The sequence below is a fragment of the Anomalospiza imberbis genome, chromosome 3 (assembly GCF_031753505.1).
Source record: "Anomalospiza imberbis isolate Cuckoo-Finch-1a 21T00152 chromosome 3, ASM3175350v1, whole genome shotgun sequence".
NCBI classification, from domain to species: Eukaryota; Metazoa; Chordata; class Aves; order Passeriformes; family Viduidae; genus Anomalospiza; species Anomalospiza imberbis.
The window spans coordinates 48,605,709-48,630,061 of NC_089683.1; the positions used below are offsets into that span (position 1 = coordinate 48,605,709).

The 24,353-nt window shown below is 36.6% G+C and overlaps 1 long non-coding RNA gene across 1 annotated transcript in view; it reads left to right on the top strand.

Annotated features, from left to right (window-relative positions):
• The window catches only part of LOC137469900 (uncharacterized), a 51,034-nt gene extending 27,472 nt beyond the window's left edge, over positions 1 to 23,562 (top strand). Inside the window, exon 3 of the long non-coding RNA XR_010996771.1 lies at positions 22,502 to 23,562. This is a non-coding gene — a long non-coding RNA (uncharacterized lncRNA). The remainder of the gene's footprint in view (positions 1 to 22,501) is intronic.
• The last annotated feature ends 791 nt before the right edge of the window (positions 23,563 to 24,353 follow it).

The window sequence follows — 24,353 nt, forward strand, 5'->3', positions numbered from 1 at the left end:
TCATAAATATTGAGACATTTGTTTTGTACATTACATGTTTTCTCATTGTGCCAATTGTTACTAGTAGAAGTTAAGACATTATTCCTGAGTTATTTCTCTTTACACCCTTCCCAATGGTATCTTGGTTCAGTGTGCTGTTGCTCAGCTGATCTACACACCTCAACATCGCCAGGATTGACCTCACCTTTGTTTATAGTATATAGAATGTTGTTAGGCACGTTCACAAGCCGAAACATACTTGAAATAAAGGTGAATCTATGTTTTATAGGTTCTTTGAATCAGATGCAGCAGCATTAGAAGAATGAATAACCCAGTGCAAGAATGAAATCAGAGAGCGCACAAAGCCTCACTGACTTCACTCATGGCAATGAGGAAGGATGAAGAGTAGTTAAAAGTTGCCACCCATGATAAGAGCTTCAGATGTAGAATTGCAAGTGTAACATCTGCAAATTCTTCATTAGATTTGCAATGGGATTTTGTAATATTCAGGCATCTTTCAAAAGAATAAACAGCAGCCATGGACAGAAATGTTCTTCTGTACTTTCATTTTTCTCTAAGTAGAATTTTATGGGGTTTTTTCCTGATCCCAAACACATTACCATCCTAGATGCTGGTACTACTTTGTATTTTTTATTTCTTTGTCACACAGGCTGTACATTTGTTCTATTCATAAATTTAAGAAAACTAATTATCCACCTGTTAAGAGATGAATGTTGAGGAAGACATGGAACACCACTAAGGTTTGGGAACATGTGCAGGGGTAGGGAGGAAACTCTTGCCATGACCTTTTGAAGAAGATAAACTACTAAACTTTTTGTGCACTCTGTTCACAGCTAAGTAGATTCTAAACTGATTTTTTTCTTTTTCTAGCATAGTTAGTGTGACGCACTCCAGATTAAAATGTAATCTGAATGCCCAGTATCTGCAGTTTTTTAAATTTATATTGACCATCCCATGCAAAGTATCTTCAGAACAATCCTAATTCCCAGTAACATGCACCGGAGATTTTTCTTTCAGTATCATGAATGATTCAGGCGCAGAAGCAACTATGCAAGCTCTATGATTGAAAAGCTGGAGATTTTACAGGTTTGAGCAAATAAGAGAGGACATGATAGAGAATTCATCCTTTATCTAAGACTTTAATCCAGTGGCTACTTGTCAATACTGAATGCTGACACACCTCAGAATGATAAAATTGGTTATGTTTTTACAGAAACTTATACCTCTGGGTAATATCAGTATCAAGACTTTTGTAAGGAAGAAGCAGAGAATACAGATGTGCGTGATTAGCCAACATATTTGTCATCAGGTGGTAAAGAACATTCAAGAAACCAATGTTTGCTTATTCTTTTGGAGGTAAGCTATCCATTACTGGCTGTGGAGAGAACAATAAAATGATTGTCTACAGATTTCTACTACGCTTGAGTTCAACTCATGGGTGAGGTCCCACAGTCACTGGGTTTAGTGTCAAGAATTAGCATTCAATGACTTCAGTAGCTGGGTTTTCAGTTGGTGTATTAAATAAAATAGAATGGATTTAAATTCAAAAAATCTCTCTTTCTACTCCTCTCTTGGGGCAACACAGTCAGTCCTGCCTAAATTCAGGGAACCATTGATTAGATAAAATCAATATACATGGGGAAAAGAAGAAAGAAAAGGAGCACAAGTATAATCTGGGGAACTGAGAAGTTGATACTATTTTTAAATCTTATTAAAAAAATCTAAGGCATATGTAAATTTGAGATAACACACCTCCCTTGTACCAATGCCTCAAAGGAATTTACTTCAGTAATTCATATCTAATTCCATAATTATTAAGCTGGGTAATGTATTTTCAATATTTAATACTACAAATGCTTAGGTGTTTTCAAAGAAATCTTTAATTTTCGCCATCAAAACTAAAGCCTTGATAAAAATCTCTTTATGTGTTTCCTATTCTGTTTAGTGATAACAACTGAATCAGGTTTTCTTTTTTTCTTTCAGTGTTTCAGTACTTTTGGCCACCTGTCAGCCAACCAAAATTAAAAACAGAGGCTGATTAAATGGCTCTCTATGGTGCTGTTCAGGCAGCTTCATTAGTGTTTCAGCTTGGGGCCACTGAGTGAGCACCACTGCTGTAACTTCTGACAGTTTGTGGAAGCCGATTTGAAGGCACAGGATGTGGGGTACGCAATTTTGCACAGTTGCAAGGTTTTGATTGCATGAATTATACATGAAGTCCATTACAGTTGCTGCTCACTGGTGGTAACAGCACTCTGAAGGTGTAAAACAGTTTTTTTCTTTAAAACAAGTAAAACCAACCAACCAAATACAAGCCACATAAAGGAGGAAAATACAGAACAAGAATAAAAAAAAAATCCCAAACATTCTTTATTTGTCTATCCAATCACTAGATTGTATGAAAAACAGCTGAGAGCCTTCCAGCTCATTTTGCTGGTGTTCAGGTATGTTGAGAACTAAGATGTCAGGAAGGAGAAAGGTGATGGAGAAATAAACCTTCAAGGCTATGGCTGCAGATTATTGCACATATAAAGGATTTATCCAGCATGAACACAGCAAGCATCTCCGAAAGCTCTCAACGTCATTTTGCCAAAAATGTCTCCTCTTTTCACTAGTTGTCTGCTCTGTCAAATGTAATGCTTTATTAAAGCTTTGGGGCTTCTTTTTTTTTTCCTTTTCCTTCTCTCTGTGTGCCTTTTCAGGAGACAGAAAAGTAGTTTCAAAAAGCAAAAATATGAGAGAGCAAAACTAGCTCTAATTTCCAGCATTCTCATTTTACTCAGATGACTTACTACTTCCTTGTTATTTTTTCATTTTGTACTAACAGGGAAATCTTCACTTTAGTGAAGATAGTGAAGATTGAAATCTTCACTTTAGTGAAGATTTGGTGTTAGTTGTTACAAAAACACTCCTCGATGCAGTTCTGTATAAATGCCTTTAATCCTTCCTCTCCCACCACTTGATCAAATTAATTTATCTATGTTAGAGTGTTCAGTAGTGTACCAAAACATGTGTACGCCAACACTTACACAGATGCTCCCACTGACATTGGTGGGAAAATTTTACCCAGGCAAACTAGGGAAGAGTAAAACCTGTAAGTGTCAATGCAGAAAATAAGCCAAACTGATCAGGCAGTGCAAGCTCTTTCACACAGAGAGGATGTGTGTTTCCTCTTCCTCTAGCACTGGCCAGAATAAGTAAAGCTGCACATGTCATACCATGGATCATACTTATGCTTGCTTCCACTGTTAAGTTAAGACAGTTTGCTCTTTCAAGGATTCTTAGTACTCATTCCACATGCCTAACATGCCCTTTCTGTCTGAGGCTAGATGTAGAGCACTGCTCATGACTATTCATTGCAATGTCTTGGCAAGACATTCACAGCCTTAATATGTCAAAAAACAAATGTTCATGGGGTAATACTTGTACCTTGAAGTACTTATGTTAAGAAAAAGACATTGGAAAATTAGTGTAAGGCAAACTGACTAACCCCTCAAACCCTTTTTTCTAGATTCTTAAAAACACAGAGTATTGGCTTTCTCAGCATGTTCACAACTTCTTTTCGTGTGCCATGTGAGGTCAAGTTTCACACTTTTTCAGCTAAAGGTTCTTCTGTAGTGTAATCCTTGTACATAATTTCATTTAGGAAAGTTCTGAATTAATTCAGCTGTGGATTTTTGTGGGGAAGGATATTCATCTCTGTTGCACAGGTGACTCTGAGAAGCCATGTACATCTCAGTACAAGATGTTTTGCTGTTCTACAGTCACCAATATAAGACTTTTGCACCGTCACATTATCAGGCAGTACTAAACTGATCTATATCAGTCTTAGGCACACAATCACATTTCTTAGCTAGAACACATGATGTGGACTATCCCTCAGAGTATTTTGCCTCCCTGATTTTGTATATACTTTATATCACATGCACTTGTCAGAAAACCCACAAATATTTTTTGAAGAAATCTGAAAAAGAAATGCAAGCTTATGTCACTCTACAACAGAATGTCTCTGCAGCATTTCTGAACCCATGCTAAGAGACCTATATTAATATTAGCCACTTACTATATTATTGAACCATGGTCTGAGTAAACTCATAAGCAGTAACTTATATACCAAAATTTGCAAAAGTTGTGCCAAGAAAATACTTTCTCTTTAAGAAAATCCAACCTTTCTGTATCTTTTCACACTAGGAATGGAATTCTATCATTCTTACCCCTGATGTTTTCCCTATCTATTTCACAGTAAACCAATCAACATATTTTTATCTGCTTGTATATCAGAGTAAATTTCTGTAGGAAATTAGATGCAACCATAAACAAACTGGCTGTGTCTGAAGCATCATTTTTTTCCTTAACTACAAGGTATAATTTTGAGCAGGTAATGACAAAAATACCAAAGCAAAGTCCTGTTTCTGCAGTGAGTATGCATGTTTGGAGGATAAGAGCGTAGTTTATGTGGTGACAACCCACCTCACTATGCTTCTGTAAAGTAATTGTGCAACTCTCGTTCGTAATAGAGTAGATTGGACTGTCATGAGATCAGTCACAACTAACCTGTTCAATATGACTGCATTTTATAAGCAAGCATATTCCTCCTGGAAATATGACCAGAATCAGCTGTTAACTTCCTGGGGACATTGATATTGATCTCTCTTTTCTTTTCTGCTCTTTCCTCCCTTCTACTCTTTTACTCTTTACATGGCCAAATTCTATTTTAAACCCTTCAGAGCAAACAACCTCTATCAAAACTTTTCTCTGCTGCAAACACACTTACAGGGAAACAGAATGCATGATATCACTCTGCCTTGGGTTTGCACAACAAGCTTTTGTAGCAGGGGAACTACTGGGTGGGAGGGGGCTTCTGTGAGGAGCTGGAGAAACTTCCCCCTTGTCCAACAGAACTAATTCTAACCAGCTCCACGATGGATCTACTGCAGAACAAGGCCAAGCCCAGCAGTGACAATGGTAGTGCCTCTGGAATAAAAAATTTAAGAAGTGTATAAGGGAGATAAATCTGGGGTACAGAATCAGCAGCCAGAGAGAAGAAAGGGTACTTGCTGCAAGTTTGGTTTCAAATATATTTGATATATGAACATGAAATATGCAATTCTTCACCCTCTCTGCTAGTAAGAATCTGCTCTCCTCAGAAGACCAGGTTGACAAGAGACTTTGACACCCAATGACCTGGAGAACTGAGACATAAGGCTTCCTTTGTTTCTCAGAGATGCAATGCCCTTACCTGGATCATGCTGACTTGGACCATGCTGCGCCATCTAATAGGTTGCATTGTGAACTTCTGGGTGTTTGGGTTTTTTTGCAATGTGTAGAAATACTCATAAAAAAATGAGATCACTGACCTAAGACTGCAGGCAGTTAATATTTTCAGTAAAAATGGGTGTAAATATAAAGGATGATGTAAGGATAAGAGAAGGAGGCCAGTAAAAGGGGATGATTCAGAGAATCAGACCAATGTGTTCAATCTATTAATCTTACCAAACAGAAAATCTGTAATTGTTGCAAGGGTGACCTTAACTCTGGGAAATAGGAACATCTCTGGTGAGCAAAAAAGCAAAGACATGACCATTTCATGGAATTACGAAGAGGCAGATATATATTTTTCTGCATATTTTGTTTTGAAGGGATGAATTTTTTTTTTTTTTAATTTCAGGGGAGCTTAATGTCCATTTCTAGATGAGAACACTTCTTTTATCTGCTTTCTCTAAGTATTTCTAATTATATTCATTATATAAATGCAATATTAAAAACTATTATTTTAGTTTAACTGTGAGGAAATCAATGCTACTTTTCCACTGCCAGGAGTCACAGGCTTAGCAAATGCTATGACTTTCATGGGACTCTATTTAATCAATGGCAGTTCACCAGGATTCCCAAGTCCTTGCCTCAGAGATACTTACCTAATCAGTCAGTAAGTGTAATTTATGCACACTGTACTCTTTGGTCCATTCCTAGCGGAAGAATGATGAATTTAATAAGATTCCTGTTAGACCTTGCCTTCAGTCTGTCTATGTCTCTGAACAGCAGACCTGCCTTTGAAAATACAGATTTGTCTTTCAACCTTGGTCTTCTAACTTGACAAAAGAGTGCACTTCTTTACCTCCTCCAGGTCCCTGATAAAGATGTTAAATAAGACTAACAGGTCCCAGGAAAGAATTCTGATGAAAGAAAGATGAAAGAACACTTGTAACTTGCGGTCAGAGAGATTGCACAATCCCCGAGTTGCGCAATCCAGAACATTTTCCACTCATTTTGTAATAAATTTATCTATGCTATCATGTCCAAACCTGCTGACAAGTATGTTAGAGAAGACTATGTTGAAAACGCCACTAAAGTCCCTTTTTCTGTCTGTCACCAAGGGAGAATCAACATTCCTCTTCCTCTCTAGATCCAGTAGTTTTATTCCACAAAGTAACCGTAAAACTCAACCTGCTATATGTCAGTCCAGGTTAGTTTTTGAAGTCAGTTTCTTCATGCGTGCCAAAATTGCTTCCAAGAAGAGTTGCTCTGTAATTTTCACAGCTACTGAAGTGAGGCTGAAAAACTCAGTTATTTCAATTTTCCTCAGACTGCTTGAAGATGATTTAAGTATTTGTCTCCTACTGCTGTTCTTCCAGTACACTTGTGTGCAACACACCTAATCCTATGAATTAGTGTGAATCAAACTCTCTTTAAAAAATCCCTGACGCCAAGTTTCACAAGCTGCTGGTTGGTTCTCTTCTGCAACCTTGTCTCCAGAGAGGCCCAGGAGACCTTGTTGGTGGAAATCAATGAAGGCATTGAGTACCTCATCTTCATTTCGTATTCACCATCACTACATCACTGACCTCCTTCAGCAGTGAGTCAATGTTTTCATTGCTGGCTTATTTACTGTCAGTGCAGTCACAAAAGCTCTCGTTTTTACCCTGGACATCCCTTGCCAACTTCAAGTCTACTCAAGCTTTTACTTTTTCATCAGCATTCCTGCATGACCAGGCAATGTTTCTGTATTCCTCCATTATATCCTATACTTGCTTCTACTTGCTGTATATATTTTTTTGTTTGGTTGGTTGGTTTGGGTTTTTTTTTTGTTTCGGTTAATCATGGGTATGCCTGTTTATTCATGGTAAGTCTGCTTACTTTCTGGAACACATCATTCCTGTTCTTGGAGGAGGTTTGCTCTCAAAGATCTGACATTACTCTTAAGCTTTTCTGCCCTTCAGAGCTGCATCACAGGATCTTTTCTACTACTTCTGAATAAGTCAAAGTCTGTTCTAGTGACGTTCAGGGTCTGTACTCTTCTTGCCTTCCCAACTTCCCTCAGGATTTTAAACTTCCCTGTGTCATATATATTATGTTGCCACAAACAAGAAGAGGATGTCAGAGCAGAGCACTATATGCAGAACTTGCTGTAAAACACTGTTTTATTCCTATTTTGCAAAAATGTTAGCCCAAGATTAGTAGAGTAGGTGAAGAATTGAAATCATTAACTTTGATATGAGGAAATTTTTGTCACTGGGATTCTTTTGCCCAGAGTAGCTGAAGCAAATATTCAAGGATCATTATATAATCCTAAAGTGTTGAAAAGATGATACAATCATGAAATCACAGCATGTTCCCTTCTTCATAATGTTCTTTTAATCATTGTTCACATCTTGTGTTTAAATGTCATCTTGTCTGTTAGTCTAAAATTTATTAGGTATATTCAGGTCCTCCAGTCTTTTCTTGTGAAGATTATTGAACTTAACCTTAGAGGATGTTCCTCTCTGGGAAGCATGGATCACAGATACATAATAGCATCAACAAATTATATATGAAAGGTGCATATGAGATCATTGGGAGTGTCAATATTGACTTTTCTCCAGGCTGTAATGGATGAGTCATACCTGATCTAATGATTTTTCATTGTAATTCTAACTACCACATAAGTAAGAGGTGGAAAAATTAAAATGCTAGACAGATGTAACCTTTACTGATAAAATATATGTATTATTAACTTCATTACATGCAGTTTTCTTCAAAGGTCTTTGAAATCTACTAATAATGTTGAAAGAAGTGATGGATAACAACCCATAACATTTTCTTACTGAATTTTCTCAAAAGGATAGAAAAAAATCCCATAGGATTAATTCAAACTGCTAACAAGTATTACTGTACTATTCGTTTTTTTCTGCCTCGGCTGTTTTTCCTTTTCTACAGGAAACATCTGTATCTTCTCAGCTGCATAATTTTTAATTTGCTGGATGCCTTTTATTGATTAATAGCTATTAATTTAGGGGAGTGGTCTGTATTTTTTCAGAATGGTTTCTTTTAGTCAGTGTTACTTTTCCCTCACCTTAAAGTCATCACATCCCTTGAAATAACATATAATAGTCCATAACCCAGAAATGTATCATTTTCAGCCAGATTGTTTTGGCTACATGGAGCTCTATTAACTCTGATAGGGTTCTACAGAGACCCAGCAATCTAGCCATACTCTATCAGTTCCTGAAGTAAAGATTCTTTCAGTTTCTTTCAGTTTCTAACTAACCTTAGTTCAGTTTTCTTTTGCTGAAAACCAGGAATGAAAATTTTTCTTTTTTTCTCTGCTTTTTTCCACAGTTCTTAATGTAAAGTTAGACCCCTACTTGAAAACATATATGTGCTGTGTGTTTATACATGTACAATTTTTTATCCAAACAGCTTTTTATCTCACTTCATTAATTTACTTCATTATTTTGTCCAATTAGTTGCCTAAATGTATTGCTCTTTGGCAAAGTCCACGTTCCTGAGGAGGACAAATTTACCAAAGTTAAAATTACTGTAAGAGATAAAACCACAAGTATACAAGTGAAACATTAATGATATAATACAGTCTTTCTGGAAAGCACTAATAAATAATTTCAATTAAATTTTAAATTTTTATTCTTACAAATAAGCAAAAAAATTCAGACATCTAGGATAGGCACCTGTATGACATCTCAATTCCTAGACTTCTATTAAAGGCAATGTAAGTCTAACATGCAAAGTCTGGAGGACTCTATAAGGCAATTCATTTGTACCACAATAAATTCAGCCAGATTTGGATATGCTTCTGCCAATGGGAAAAAAATGTCTCTAACAGCAAACACTTAGAACATTTCCTGCTATTAATTTGACTTAACCTTGAACAATTCACGGAACAGTCTAGCTATTAAAATGGTACAGATACCATTACAGTAGACAATTTGTAGTTTAAAACACAGGACACTGAACTGGCATGGACACATGACAGTCTCTTCCAGGTGACCTCAGTGCCTGCAATCTGCCTAGGAAGGTTTAATTAACTAGTATGAGTGGAGTATTTGGAGCTGCTTCTCAGAATACAATCTTTGAATGTATTGGCAAATCCTCCAGCGGTTATAATCCAATCTTAGATGTCTACACCAGGCACAGTTACTTCCATGTAGACACTTCAATTTATGTGTCTTACACCTGAGGAGCTTCAGTTCTCCTTTATGCTTAAGTCTGTATAACATTCTATGACATATGTGGACAAGGAATGCCAGCTGGCCCAGACCTTCTCTTTGATATCTTACGAAAAACGCAATATGCGAGTACACTCCTTTTCATGGACAGCCATGATCAGATGGTTGACTGCTTGATCAGGTAATCATGTACATAAGAGTCGTACATATTTTAAAAGTGAATTCTTAAATAAGCCACATTATGTTGATTTATTATTGGAAACTTCAGTGACAGACTGTTCTACTTCCAAACAACTACAAATTTTTTACTTCCCATATATTTACATCCCAGCTGTTAAATGACAGAATTAGAAATTCATTACTGACCTGTTATCTTTCATTGGTGAAGTATGATACCCATATCCTAGCAAACTAATCAGACAAATCTTGTTTATCTTTTGAATAAATGTCCAGCCTGTCTCTCTCTTCCTCTTTTGCTCTAGTGAGAAAACACAAACAAGATACAAGTCCACAAGAACAAGCTTTGCTTTCCAATAAACACTGTAATATTTGATCAGCCCTTCAAACCTTTTGAAACTTAGCAAACAAAGCTTAGTTGCACCCATAAAGTTATTGGCTGTGTTCAAGACTCCCAGATTGTAAAAGCTGCACATAATTAATCACCCTGAAATTCAGCAATAAAGAGGTAGTGAACCATTCTTATCATCCGTTATGAACACTGTTTTTGTGCTGTCTAATTATGAGACATAACATTACTGTGTAAATCAAAAGTCCATAATAATAATGAAAAATCCCAAAACTTATGAATAATAATTAGAAATTCAATTAATAATAGAATGTACCTATTAATATTATTCACATGTATATGTGTAATAATTTAAAAGCTTTAGAGCTTATATATATATATATTATAGCTGTAGTGGGTAACAAACATTAAGCTAACAAACACAGCCATTCAAAAAGCTATATGGTCTCCAGGGAATTTTTCCATTTTATTTATTTTCTTTATTATTTGTACTAAAACCAGTTATGAAATAAAATAATTATAAATTGATTTCAATTGCCTGAAGACCAAAAGGAATTTGATTGTTTAAAATTTATTTTAACATGAAATAGAAAAAAAAAACAAGAAGGCTAATACACAGAAGACATATGGATATCAGATTTTAGTTCTACACAACATCTACTTAAACTCTATATATTAAAAGAGAGTAGTCTTGAATTTAACATGAGAAAATCTTACTTTCAATTAAGCCTAAACACATTTATAATCAATTCTAATTAGTCCTGTTCTTCTAAATATCATCTGCAATTATAAAGTAAACCTACCCATGGAGACTCATTAAATCTTGAAGTTTTTGAACCTCAGCTTAAATGATCTTCATTTAAGTGGCTTCCCACCATCTGACATAATCTTCTGCCCTGTTCCTTGAGTTTACTTGGCGCACAAAACTCTGAAAGGATTATTTCAACCATTTCTCTGTCTTTTCTCAACTTCTGTTAGAAACACACATTAACTAGTTGCTCAATCTCTAAATTACATTGGAAAGAGATGGCAGCGGGGGGAAGGATCATACAGCTCTTCCATCTACCACTCTCCTTATGTAAAAAGGCTGATTTTTGCAAGTGATTGTTCTTTTTTTTTTTCAGATAGTTGTGTCTATGTATGTCCAATGACATTTCAGCAGAGCAGCAGAGAGGCATCCAAGTGAAGGTGGAGGTGCACCTTTAGAGGTGCCATGGTTCAATGGCAAATACACATTCTGGGCAGCCCTCATAATCTTTCCTGCTCTCTTACTATAAGCCTTTGCTAGACTTCTGTGTCAGAAGGCAGCTGGAGCAGGCCTTATGCATGAGGGAGGACAATCTGGAAGCCAAGGGTGACTCTCGCTCAGTCTCTACCCTCACCAGTTGGCATCATCTCACAGGTCTGAACATAGATTGAGTTGCTGCTAAGAGGGTTTATTATCAGCTTGCAACACAGTAATGAATCAGCTCCAGGGTATATCCAGGAGACATGGCCAAATATATGGCTTGAAACCAAGCTACTATTTAGGTCTGAGGTCATTCTGGGGAAACAAGGTCAGAAAAAGGGATGAAGACAGGTACAACTAAAACAAAGAGTACCAGTCCCACTGCTCATGACTGAAGAACAGCATTAGTAACTAGAAAGCAGTTGCATTTTCTGCCCCTGTTTGCAACATTTTTACCCTCCAGTCCATCCCATTGTCCACCCACTTTACTGTTCTCTGATCTATATCTCACCACATGGCTACCAAGAAATTACAGATGTTCTTTCAAAGGCCTTCCTAGACTCAATGTAAAAACTCCACTGATCTCCCCTGGTCCACAGAGAGATTATTCTAATTTTCAAAGGCAATTTGATTGGTATGCAAAACCTGTCCTTGGTAAAGTTGTGCCAGTCCTTTCTATCTCCTTATCGTCCTTATTTTCAGAAGGAGGTCCCCTCAGTGTAATCAATTTGTGGAATACAAAGTACAACATTTGCTCAAAAAAACCCAAAAAAAAAACCTCAGACTTCTTCTTATGAGGACATTTCAGGTTCTTTCTGAGATAAAAAGGCAGTACCTCACTCCACAAAATGTGGCTTTTCCTAAGAGATCCTTGAAAGTTTGGTTCTGGTCACAGATTTGAAATTAGTTGAAGAACATAAAAAGCTGGTGACATTAATGAAAATTTCTTTAAAAATAAATTAGAACTCATTCATGCAATCTAAAAACAATAAGCTTTCCTCTCTGGGGCAATGAGTGTAGATGATAGTATTCAGTAACTATGAACATCTAAAACCTGTTAACTCTTCCCTCATATACTTGTAAGGATTTCCCATATGCATTTTCAAGTATAGTTAGGGAAAGAAGGTGATCACTGCTGGAGTGGTCTACAGTGCTGTTGTCCTAAACAGTCCCAGTACAGTTAAACACTGAGTGCCTGGCTATGTAGCAGGACAAAGAGATGAAGAGTCCGAATTTGGAGGGCCATAGGAAAGGGGGAGAATAATTAAAAAGAAAAAAAGAAAAAAGAAAAAAAAAGGAAAATAGTGGCTCTCCTTCACAGAGTGACCTTGTTTTAATGTTCTCCACGCCATTCACCCTCCATAGCTGATCAGCCAATTCCATTTATCATTATAATTAGGCAGCATCTTGCCAGTTCAATCAGGCTCAATTACTTAGGCCTCATTAGTGACTGACATACTATAACAAGTGCATCTTTGAATGAGCAAGGTCAGATAAAGAAAGTACAGTATGCAGCCAGCAAACACATTTATAGACCATGACAATACAATGCTTTCGATGGTGAATAACTTTGCATTCCCCATTTTTAAGAAGGCATGAATATAATGAAGCTAAAAGTAACCTTGCTTAGCTTGCATTATTGCAGATCCTACAAGTTCCTTTCAACTCCACAGCTGAACAGTAGTGATAAGAGGCAAATCTTCCAATAGCTTTGGAAAAACTTTGGACCTGTTAGCAAATTTAAGTTTCAGGTTCTGGAAAATGGCAGCTTCTCTGATGCTTCAGAGCAGCATAAGAACTTCAATAATATGCAGGGGAAGAAACTAGACATCAAGTCTCCAGTGCTACAAATCGTTCTGTATTAGTAACAGCAGCAAATGGCTCTGCTTATGAAATGTGGTGGAATGTAAAAGGAATTGACTGGCTTCTGCATATTCTAGACTTTTAAAAAATTATTAAAGTGTGTTTAAAGATATTATTGCTCTTTATAAATATCTTGAGAAGTAATATAATCTTTTAGACATATACACACACATACACACACATATATATATAATATTAAAGGCATGACATTAAAGAGGAAAAGGCACATTCATTAACTACAAATTAGAATTTGTTCACACAAGAAAGTGGTAATGTTCAACTATTTCCCAGTATGAATGGTGGAAAAATACATCCACGTTACTTAAAGATGATGTTTGAAATGCTTATAAAATTTTTCTGTCACTTGGATCTCATGGAGCAGGGAACATATAAGTCTATTGGCGTGTTCCAACTATATATGTTTTTAGGTATGACCAAAGCACTTACTTCTAATGGAGGTGATGGAATCACACCTGTTGCTATTCCATAATTAGGCACAAATGAAGATGTAGTTTTACATGGTTCCTTTTTGTCTACCTTGCTTCATTGCAAAAGTCTATTGTTTGACCATTTTTTCAGGCTCATTCTTTAGCAGACAGTGATAATCCTAATTTTTTTTCCACTCCAGAGCACATAAATAGAGCTCATTTTAATGCTATTTTATCCACAGTAATGGTACTTGAAGATGCAATTCACCTTTCCTTTTGTTGATAAGATAGTAGTCTGAAACCAGATTCAAATGCTGATCATTATTGTGCCTGTGCTTATTTTTATTCTGAATTATTTTCTTAGAATTTTGTAACTTACACTGGGTGATCACAAAAGTACCAAAAAGGATCCACTAGTTTTCTGGGATATCATTTTACACTCTTAAATTCTGGTAAACTTTGTTTCAAATATTACCTATATCTTATGTTACTTTTTTTGTATTTTGCAATAGTGTATCCAGTTCTCCTCCAGACATAATATTTTTAAAGTGTATGAAAAACGCCCCAAGTCCACACAGAAAATTCTGTAATATAATATCCATAAGAAAAATAATGTCTCCAGTGAAGCGATGAGTATGCATCCAAAAGTACAGGATTTGATTATCCTAACAGACATATTCTGAGTCATTATTATCTGGTTCCCTTTTATCCTTCTACGCAATATTTGAGTACATTTTACCCAGAGGTATTTGATTTCATAAATTGGCAGTGTGCTATGTGAAGGGTTCTTTCATTTATTCTTATCTAATTTATTAGTTATTTATTTATTTTCCTAGGCAAATAACTATAATAGCCAAATATTAAAAATAGAAATAACAACTTTCCACTCTTACTTTCCTCTCTACTTAACGATGAATTCTGTGAACCATTTTGTATGTTTCTGAAAACTTCACTGAATAAAAGTGAATCAAAGGTGAGAATTTTGTACATGAGGGAAAAGTGGCTCAGGTTGTTGTTATTCTCATCTTTTGCAGCAGAGAAGTCTTCAGCCTTGGCTAGGATCTTAAACTATTTCTTTAGATATTCATGACATAAAGAGACTTGAGGATGATCTCACACCTCCAGACAGTGTTATTGCATTTGTCCTTTAACAGGTGTTGATCAAAGACAAAATATGACATATGCATACACATGTATGAGACATATACATATGTGATATTCTGCATAATGTTCTGGACCAATAGGCTGTTTCTGCAATGAATGCTGGAACAGGCATTACAAATCACAACAGTTTACATTCACAACACAAAGTTTGCCACCTTCCTGAAAAGAAATGCTGCTATTTACATGAACAGTAGAGAAACCCAACCAAAATATTTAGGAAGTGAAGTATTCCACTACATTTTTTACCACTGGAGAGAGAATAAGAGAAAAATTTGTGGCGTTAGATGTGTCATTAAAGAAACTCATGGGATATGTTCAGTTCAGTTCAAGTACAGATAGAAGTGAACTCAATGGGGATATAAAAATTATTTTAAAGAAGGAATGGAATTATGAAGGCAAAGTTTTGGTGGGTATAGAAGTACAGTAACTCAGCTCTCATGGATCCATGCAAACCATTTTTGGGGATCTTTGTGTAAAGCCAGTCATCTCTTGAGTTGCACAAAAAAAAAGGTGTGGCCAGCAGCTCAAGGGAGGTGATTGTCCCCCTCTACTCCATTTTCATGAGACCCCACCTGGAGTGATGTGTCCAGCTCTGGGGCACAGCAGAAGAAAGATATGTACCTGTTGGACCAAAGGAAGCCACAAAGATGACCAGAGGGCTGTAGCACCTCTCTTACAAAGACAGGATGAATGACCTGAAGTTGTTCAGCCTGGAGAAGACAGGACTCCTGGGAGAACTTATTGTGGTCTTTCAGTATGTAAAAGGAGCTTGCTAGGAAAAAAAAAAAAAGGAAAAGACTTTATCAAGGCTTGCAGTGACAGGACAAGGAACAATATTTTTAAACTGAAAGAGGGTAGATTTAGACATTGAAACAAGTTATTCAGAGAAGACATGCATGTCCCATCACAGGAAGACCAGGTTGGATGGTGATTTGAAGAACCCAAATATATATAATAAAAGATGTCCCAGCTCATGACAGAGGCATTGGACTAGATGATATGCAAAGCTCCCTTCCAACTCACACCTTTCTATGACTCCAAGATTCCTTGCTCACTGCAACCTCTTCCAAGCAAGGTGCATGAGTTTGGTGGTTATGTGCTGCTTCACTGTTTTACAAAGGGCTTTCTGCACCATGTTCTGTCAACAACTCACTAAAAATACTCAGGAATTTGGCAAGGGATATATCATAACTATTACTTGCTTTACGCTTTTTCTCAAATATTCTTGAGTGTCTTGCATGAAAACAGTGAAAGCATCACCTGTAGCTAGCAATAAAATTGATAGAAGTTAAGATAAAATTCTTAAAACTGATATTGCAAATTTTTACCAACCCATGAACGCCTGAATGGAAAAGTGAGATTGCAATAAGCCTGGAGCAGAACATAGCAGCAGCTGAAAACAAATGAGCCCAATGTATGTTTCAAATTGTGAAAAAGTTGTTAGATTATATATAGAAAGACCAACATTTAAAAGTGACAAATATGGCCCCCTCTTATCCATTGCACATTACTACTTTAGGGATGGAGTTGACTTGCTTTTTTCAGATGTGGATTACTTGCAGGATTCACAGCTTTCTGAAATTGTGGCAGTGTGATTTACAAGGATTAACATGCTCATGTCTCCAAACCCTTCCAGATCATTTTCCTTATCAAAGGAGGCATCAAGAATTTATGTTTGGAAAGTTTCTGTATGCCCTTTATTAGCTCTAATTGCTCAGGTAAAACAGAGGTCAAATTTATAGGCTCTGAACTGTTGCAATCAATGATTATATTCATCTGGTGTAAATGAGATAGGTACCTAGAAATGGGGCGTTTGATACACCCTGAATTTTATGAAAAGAAAGATAATAGGCGAATACTGGTGAATTGCTTTATGAAAATAATTCACAATTCTTTAGAAAAGAGATATTTTGTTCTTGCAATGGCAGTCCTGGTTTGCAAAGCAATAAATAGTTCAGGAAAGTTGTGGGAGGGATGAAATTTATCTGCCATTATTTGCATTGTGCTTTTCTTCCCTATCAAGGCCCATTCACAATTATATTTTACATCACTTCTTTCCACATCTGCCTGAGTCTCTTTATTTTATAATTGCTCACCAATGCTATTGATTTCCTTTCCCTGTACACTGCATGTTATGCACATACCAGATAAAATTTGAGATTCTAAATGAAGTGAATTTAGTAGTTTTAGCTCAATCCCTAGCCAACAGCAGATAAAAACATATGCAACACTGCTCAGTTGACACAATTTCTTTCATCTGTGCTGAGGAAATGCACTGGAACACATCCAACAGTGACAGTAAATTGATTTGCACCCTTGAGATGCTGGCTACTCCTGTCAGAATTGAGTTTGTTGACAGATGGCAGGCAGCGTGGAGAAACTTTCAGTGGAATTGCTTATATGTTACCCAGAAATGGGTAAAAAATCAAATAGGGGTATGGTAGTGGAAGAAAAGCTGAATAACTGGATATATTACACCCTCAGATTTATTCATTTTCTGATGAAATTTCTGTTTGTCCAAATGGAATGATTTTCCAACATTTTTTTGAGTTATTTATTGTTTTTCTCTTCTACAGTGTGGCTCTGGAACTTTTTTAAATGCGTAAATTAAAAAACGTCTGACATAGAGATAGTAGAGTATGCATTTGTCTGAAAATGAGCACTGTGTATACCTAAACAATTTAAATTTTAAAACATTGGAAATTTTACTGTAGGGATATTCTTATATCTGAGATAACATCTAAACAATAGACACTGAACTTTCTACATCTGATTTTAAAATTATGTTTCGGATTTTGTGCAAAATCTTCATTCTCAGAGTAACTAGACATAATTTATTTTACCTACTTTCTAATCAGAGCCTGAAGACTAATGTCCCAAATTTCTTTATTACCTATGACATAGCTACCATGTTTCATGCTCACACACAGATTCCATAATTCAAGAGTTAGTCTTAAAGGTGTCAAGGGCAAAACTATGACAAAACAGTCTGTCCTACCCAATTTTTCCTGCTAAAAATATAAGAAAAGTTACCAGACCATTTCCACATAGTTCTGCTGACATCAAATTAAATTCTGAAACCCCTTATTAAAGTTATTTTAGATTTCAACTAGAGGAACTGCATAGTAAAAGCAAGGTGCTAAATTCCAAGCAAATGTGACAATTGTGAGGGGCTATGAAATATTCTGCCAACTTTTGGGAGGAACAGCATGAATTGTCAGTTGACTTTATTTTACTTACATTGATGGCTAATAGTGATATGAAACGAAATATCCATACCTCACCTACTTGCCCCCCAAATAAATTTTCTGGTTTAAAAATGATTGAACCAAGCTTGGGCACTTCAAGAGGGGAACATTAGCTACCTAAGAAAATGTGTTGGCAAAGGACAGATAAGTGACAAAGAAGATAAAAAAAGAAGAAAGAAGGATAAGAATGAAGGAGCAAAAGAATAATGAGATATGACAGCTATGAGAGAGGCTTGTCCATCCTCTTAGCTGTAATAGTGTTGACAAAAATTCATATATTCAAATAATGGGCTTGTTAAGCACTAAGTTCTAGGGGCAGATGGAACAGAAGGGCAAGGCAGAAATATTTGAATTACAGATCATATAATGCATATATATGTATAATATATATATATATATATATATATATACACAGGTATATAAACATATATATATATATATACAAACATATTCTGATGAACTAATGTCAATCCCTTTTTTTGGTTTTTTGGTTGTTTTATTTTCTTTTTTTTTTATGTAGATGGAAATCATACAGGGAAATAGGTTGGCGAGACCAACTACTCTGCTCTTGGGCAGTTCTCCTGACAGCTAGCTGCCTGAAGAGTAGACTGCCAATCTTTCCAGGACATCTGATTTCCCAGCTGTTCACCTGGTGAGCTGCTGGCCTCCCAGGCTCTCCAACTGGCTGCTCCACAAGCTCTCCAGCTGGGGTGTGGGTTACCTGATGTCACAGAAATCTAGCCCTCTTGCTGGAGTCTGCACTTGCTGGGGTCTGGAAGAAGATTTGTTTTGTAAACTCTAAAATGTTCCCAGTGTTTTGGCAGCCTGGACAACATCTACTGCTCTTAAAAGAGTATCTATCAAAATTTGCAGTGTCACAATGAGAATGCTAGTTCTATTTTTTCTGCCATGCTGATTTTCCTTTAAAAACTGCTAAATTTGGTTCCAAATCAGGATGAAGAAAAACAGACAAGTAGCCTGGATTTATTGTCAGAAAGTAATATCATTTACTTACCATGTCAGTGGTAAAAAAACACCCTAACTTCAGAGAACTGAGAAAATCATAAGGATATTGAGAAAATGCTTCACTAAGGCTGTTCAATTTTTATTCTGAACAGATTTTTATTCCAGGGGACATTTTATAAAATTAAAAAAAAACATTAATTTTTAGCAAAACATTAAAATAATAGTCTCCTATGTGAAATTAGCACAAAGTAGCCCTAAAAATCACATATCTATAAGAAAGGCATATAAAACTGCCCTTGCTGATTACCTTTTGGGCTTTTACTTGGAGATAAGACAAGGAAAGATGTTTTTTAAGATCTATCTCTTAGTCTTTCAGGTCATTTGCTGTTTTAGATTAGTGTCAGACTCTGCCTGGGAGTCACACTGGGCACCTCTCCTGCTGCCAAAACAATTCAGAACATACTTGGAGAGCGTGATAATGCATGATAATGCTGAATTAGGTAATACTTTCTCCAGAACTTTAAGTTTTGCATAGATGTGTTCCTCAGAGTGATAGTTCATATTGATTTCTGTCTGGAAAGGGCAGCTGCATATGAAGAAAAACACTACTGAAATTTTAAAGTGCTACTCTACCAACATAAAGACAAATTAATGTGCTATTTTCTAACTCTTAATTTCTCTTTTCTCACTGTTCCAGTAGAAACCAAGGGGAAGAAATTTACATTTCCAAGTGATTTCAATACCTGCTATTCCAAAACAACAAAAGTGGGTTGGGAACTACTCATGTATGTCAGGTTGCATATTTAAACGTATTCATTGGGGCCATTTTTGTTTCATACCATTATCAATTATCTGGATGAAGGGATCAAGTGTACCCTATGTCAGTTTGGAGTTGGCACCAAGGTGGTTGGAAGCATGGATCTGCTGAAGAGCAGAAAGGCTCGGCAGAGGGAGTTGGACAAGCTGGATGGCCTGAGGCCACAAAGTTCATCAAGGCAAAGTGCTGCATCCTGAACTTGGGTTACAACAACCCCACGCAGTCTGACAGACTGAGGGAAGAGTGGCTGGAAAACTGGCCAGAAGAAGAGGACCTGGGAGTGCTGGTCAACAGCTGGCTGGGTATGTCTGCCCAGGTAGCCAAGAAGGACAATGGCATCCTGACCTGTATCAAAATTCCTGTTGACAGCAGGGCCAGGGAAGTGATTCTCCCCCTGTCCTGGGTTCCACACTTCTAATCCTACATGCAGTTCTGGGGGCCTCACTACAGGAAAGACACTGAGGTGCTGCAACAAGTCCAGAGAAGGGAAACAGAGCTGGGGAAGGGTTTGGAGCACAAGTCTCATAAAGAGCCACAGAGTGATCTGGTGTGGCTTGTTCTGGAGAAAAGGAGACTCAGGTGAGAATTTCTTGCTCTCTACAACTGACAACTGTATGTATGTTCCCTCATCTTTCAGATGGAACAGAAAGGCAGCCAGGTCTTCCTTGTAAAGAATAACAGATGCTTATCTATGGCTAGGCAACAGAATTCTGCTAGAACACTATTTATCAAAATTGTTATATCATACATTTTCTTCTTGCCTGCTATTCTATCTGAATCCTTAAAACAGTATGTTTGGGCTGCTCAGATCACAAACATATTATTGCAAAATTGTGTTTCCTCTTTTAAGACCATGGTATGATATGTTATGGACCTATATGCCCTAAAATTTACCTACAGAAATTAAACTGAAAATTTCCATATGATCTCACAAATCAATAAGTGTAAAAGTGATAATTAATGAGACATGAGGAAGGGATGGAAATCATCATATTGGCTATAATTGAATTTATCCTTCACTGTGAGGACGTTTCCCAGTTATGTTTTGATTTCTGTCATTCTCCAACCTCATAAAAAAGAGATGTTTCCCAAAAGAAAATTATGCACTCAGCTTAACTAGTACTGATATGAATGTATTCTGTTTGGTTTTTTGAATTGATACAATTTACATAAATGCTAAAGCCAACAGGCAAGGCATGAAATCTTTGGTATTAAAGGAAGACTGCATCATCAAAAGTTGTGATATGTATTTACAGTCAGTACATTTCAGCAACATCAGGTAAGCATTGATCACAAAACAGGTGGTTCATCTACTCAGATTTTGGAACTCATTGAGAAAAGTGAGCCAAGCTTCAGCAGCTTTGAGATAGGAAACCCAACTTGATATAAAGCTTCAATCACCTCAGCACTAGTTTATTAATGGGCTAATAAGGGGAGTATCAGTTTGTACTGTGCTGTGTGTTTCAGAATGTTAGAAAAGGCACTTTCTTTCATGGAAGGAGAAAGGTTGTCCTTGCAAATAAGGCTCAGTGTTTTCATCCTTCACTACAATGCAGCTCCCTACAGAAAAGTCTGGAGTGCCTTGTGTGAGCACAGATGTTCCATAGCAGCACAGTACAGGTGAGTGAATATCTGTGATGACAGCTTTCTATGAAACACAATTCCCTTAAGGTTGTGTGTGTACACACACACACATGCATGCATGTGTATATATATATATATACATATATATATGTAAATATATATATATATATATATATATATACATGAAAATATTTCAAATGGTTGAATTAATCGCTGGGAAAATGCTGTATACAACTCTCGACTATGTAATTTTCCTAAATTAAATTAGGTTGAGATCAACAAGGACAGAAAAGGGTTTGACTTGGTCAACATAGAAACTGAGATGTAGAAATTGTGATTTCAGGAGGTGAGTTGTTGAGGTATCTGTGAATGGGTACTATGGAAAGAGTTCTTTTCAAACTTCTTTGATTAAGAATATCTTTTCTCATTTTCTTCATGAATATATATACATGCTTCATTTTAATAACATGCCTCTCTGAGTACTGGCCTTTTTTATTTATTACAACTGAGTATTCCAGACCTGAGCTGAAAAAGTAACAGGCAGAGAAACAATTTACTCTGTAACAATTTACATTTAAATTCATTTACAACAAATACCCTTTGTGTAAGCAAGAGGTTTCTATAACTGCTGACATTCTATTGTACAAAACCACATAGCAAGTAGCTGCCTCATGATATCCAACCTGAATCGTAGGTAGTGGCTATGAATATTCATTAATTCCTCTGACTATTTGAAATACCATTTTATAGGGTACCAAGTAGCTGCAGTATCTACCCGAGTCCCAGGAAGCTGATAAGAGCAAGCACTTTGCTGAACAGGGAAACATGATAACAATATTAAAATCAGTGCAATATATGGCACAATATTATATCCCTGTAAATGCATTGTGAGGAGAAAAAATTTTCATTAAAACCAATAAGTGTTTTGGATCCTAAGAACATTGAAACACCTTCAGGCATTCCAGTTTAATTTTCCTTTTTGCTCTCACCAGTTGCATAGTGTGGAGACATGCAATGATTATTTTTACTACTATTTCCTTAATTTTTTTAAAAGTATGGTAATTAAAACGGGGTTTTTTTAATAGCAAATATTTTGACCAACAGAAGCATTTCCCTGTAATTTAGTTTTCCTATGGCTTCTGTTGTGACTGAATGCTTGTGTGTGTGTGTGTGTATGTGTGTGTGTGCGTGTGTTTATTTTTCCTCCCATCTAACAGTACATTGTTTTTAATCACAGAACACAGAGAGGAAGGGGAAGCTGTGGAATTGATTTTGTGGGAGGAAAAAGAAAAACTAAAGGAACAACCAAGGAACAAATGAAAACTTAATGAGACTACAGAAAACATGGCTGTTGTTGGAGGGTCTGGGGGAGAAAAGAGAGGGCTCACGTAGATTGATTCTGTGTGATGGACTGTAGAGGGTTCTGAGGAAAGTAAAGGAGTGTAAGCAGTGTAAAGGAATGCCAAATGAAAGTCAGAAAGGAAGCACAGAACAGACAAGAACTGATAACTGAAAGAAAATGGGGAAAAAAAAGGGCTGGGAGAAAGCCAATATAACCTTGATGAATGGGAGGAACCTTATTGCATGGTTTTGGCTGTGGGGAACATTGCTCAGAGGTCAAGAATGACTTTGGAAGCAAGAGCTATCTTAAAAAATTGTCCAGCTTACCAACAAAGGGCTTTCACAAAAATTTAAAGCAAGAAAATATACAGTATTTTTTACTTTGCTCATCTGGCAGTCATTGAACTTTGTGAGAATTAATTAATTAGAGCAAATCTCTGTTAATACAGAGAACTGCCAATCCATATGGTTTTTTATCTTGCAGAAGGCAAATTTATCCTCTTTCAAATTGGTTATATGACATTTTGAAGACACAGAGTACTGTATGAGCAGTGATAGGTTTACAGCAGTAGATTCATCATGGTGCTGACAGATGTCCTTACATGCTCTCAAAGGGTACCCTGTTTCTGCCTGTGGTTTTCCATGAAGGGGGAAAATTTGCAAGCAGAGCCTCAGGGATAGAAGCAGGATATTTTCCACAGACAGCACTCTTCAGCTGTGCCTGAGCATGGTGCTAGTATGACAAGTGGGCAACTGTCCCCACTTCTAGGCAGATTCAGAAGAGCTTTCTCTTATGGGTTTCACCTCCTTGAGGTCATTCAGCACAAAATCAAAACAGTCTGATCTGGGATCATGGTAGGACGCTAATTCCTGAGCAACCACCCATCAGGACTTGAAGCCAAGATTAAAGACACACTAAAGACATGGATTTGGTTCATGAGATGCCATGTGACTTTCTGAGTGATAAAAGACATGAGTCTTTTATCTGGGCTACATGTCCTAATGAGTGGTCACTCAAGAAACAGGATCATACTGTGAACTCAGAGGAGAGAGGCCCAGGTGCTTGGAAAGTAATTTGGGTGCGTATCACGCTATAAAGTCTGCTTAAGTTACCCATTACTTTGTAACCTACTGCACAGTTTTTTGAGAGCTGTTTGATCTTTTACATAGACCAAGTTTTTAATCTCTCAAAAGTCTGCGCCATTGGGATGAGGCATTTAAGGTACCAAGGGTCTGTCTGACAGAAAGCCACACCTGTGAAAATACACCTTAAAATATATATTAAATTATTTTTCTGTATTATTATGTAAAGCAATAATATATTTGGCTTTCAAATGCCATCTAAGGACAACTTGGAACTCAACTCAGACAAATTGCAATTATTTACCTTAAGTCAGCCATGAATGGCATATGCTAAGATCATAATGTTCACTTTCCATTCATACTTGTCTTTTGTACCTTTCTTCCTTTATCTAAGTCACAGTCATAATTCTTTTTATTATGGATTCTATGTAGTTCATCAAACTCCATTCCCACCCCTTCCAGTCCCTCTCTCCTGTAAGGTAGATCAACTTGTTGCAAGGATTGATTATGAATGATTATGTTAATCATCATGTTTCAATGTAGATTATGAACTGATTGTTCAAGCTACAGGTCATTCCAAAATTAGTACCTTTATATTTTTATTTTCCTCCAAATTGAGTGTCCTCAGTCTTCCTCTCAACATGTTCTTTTGGATTGAAAGATAT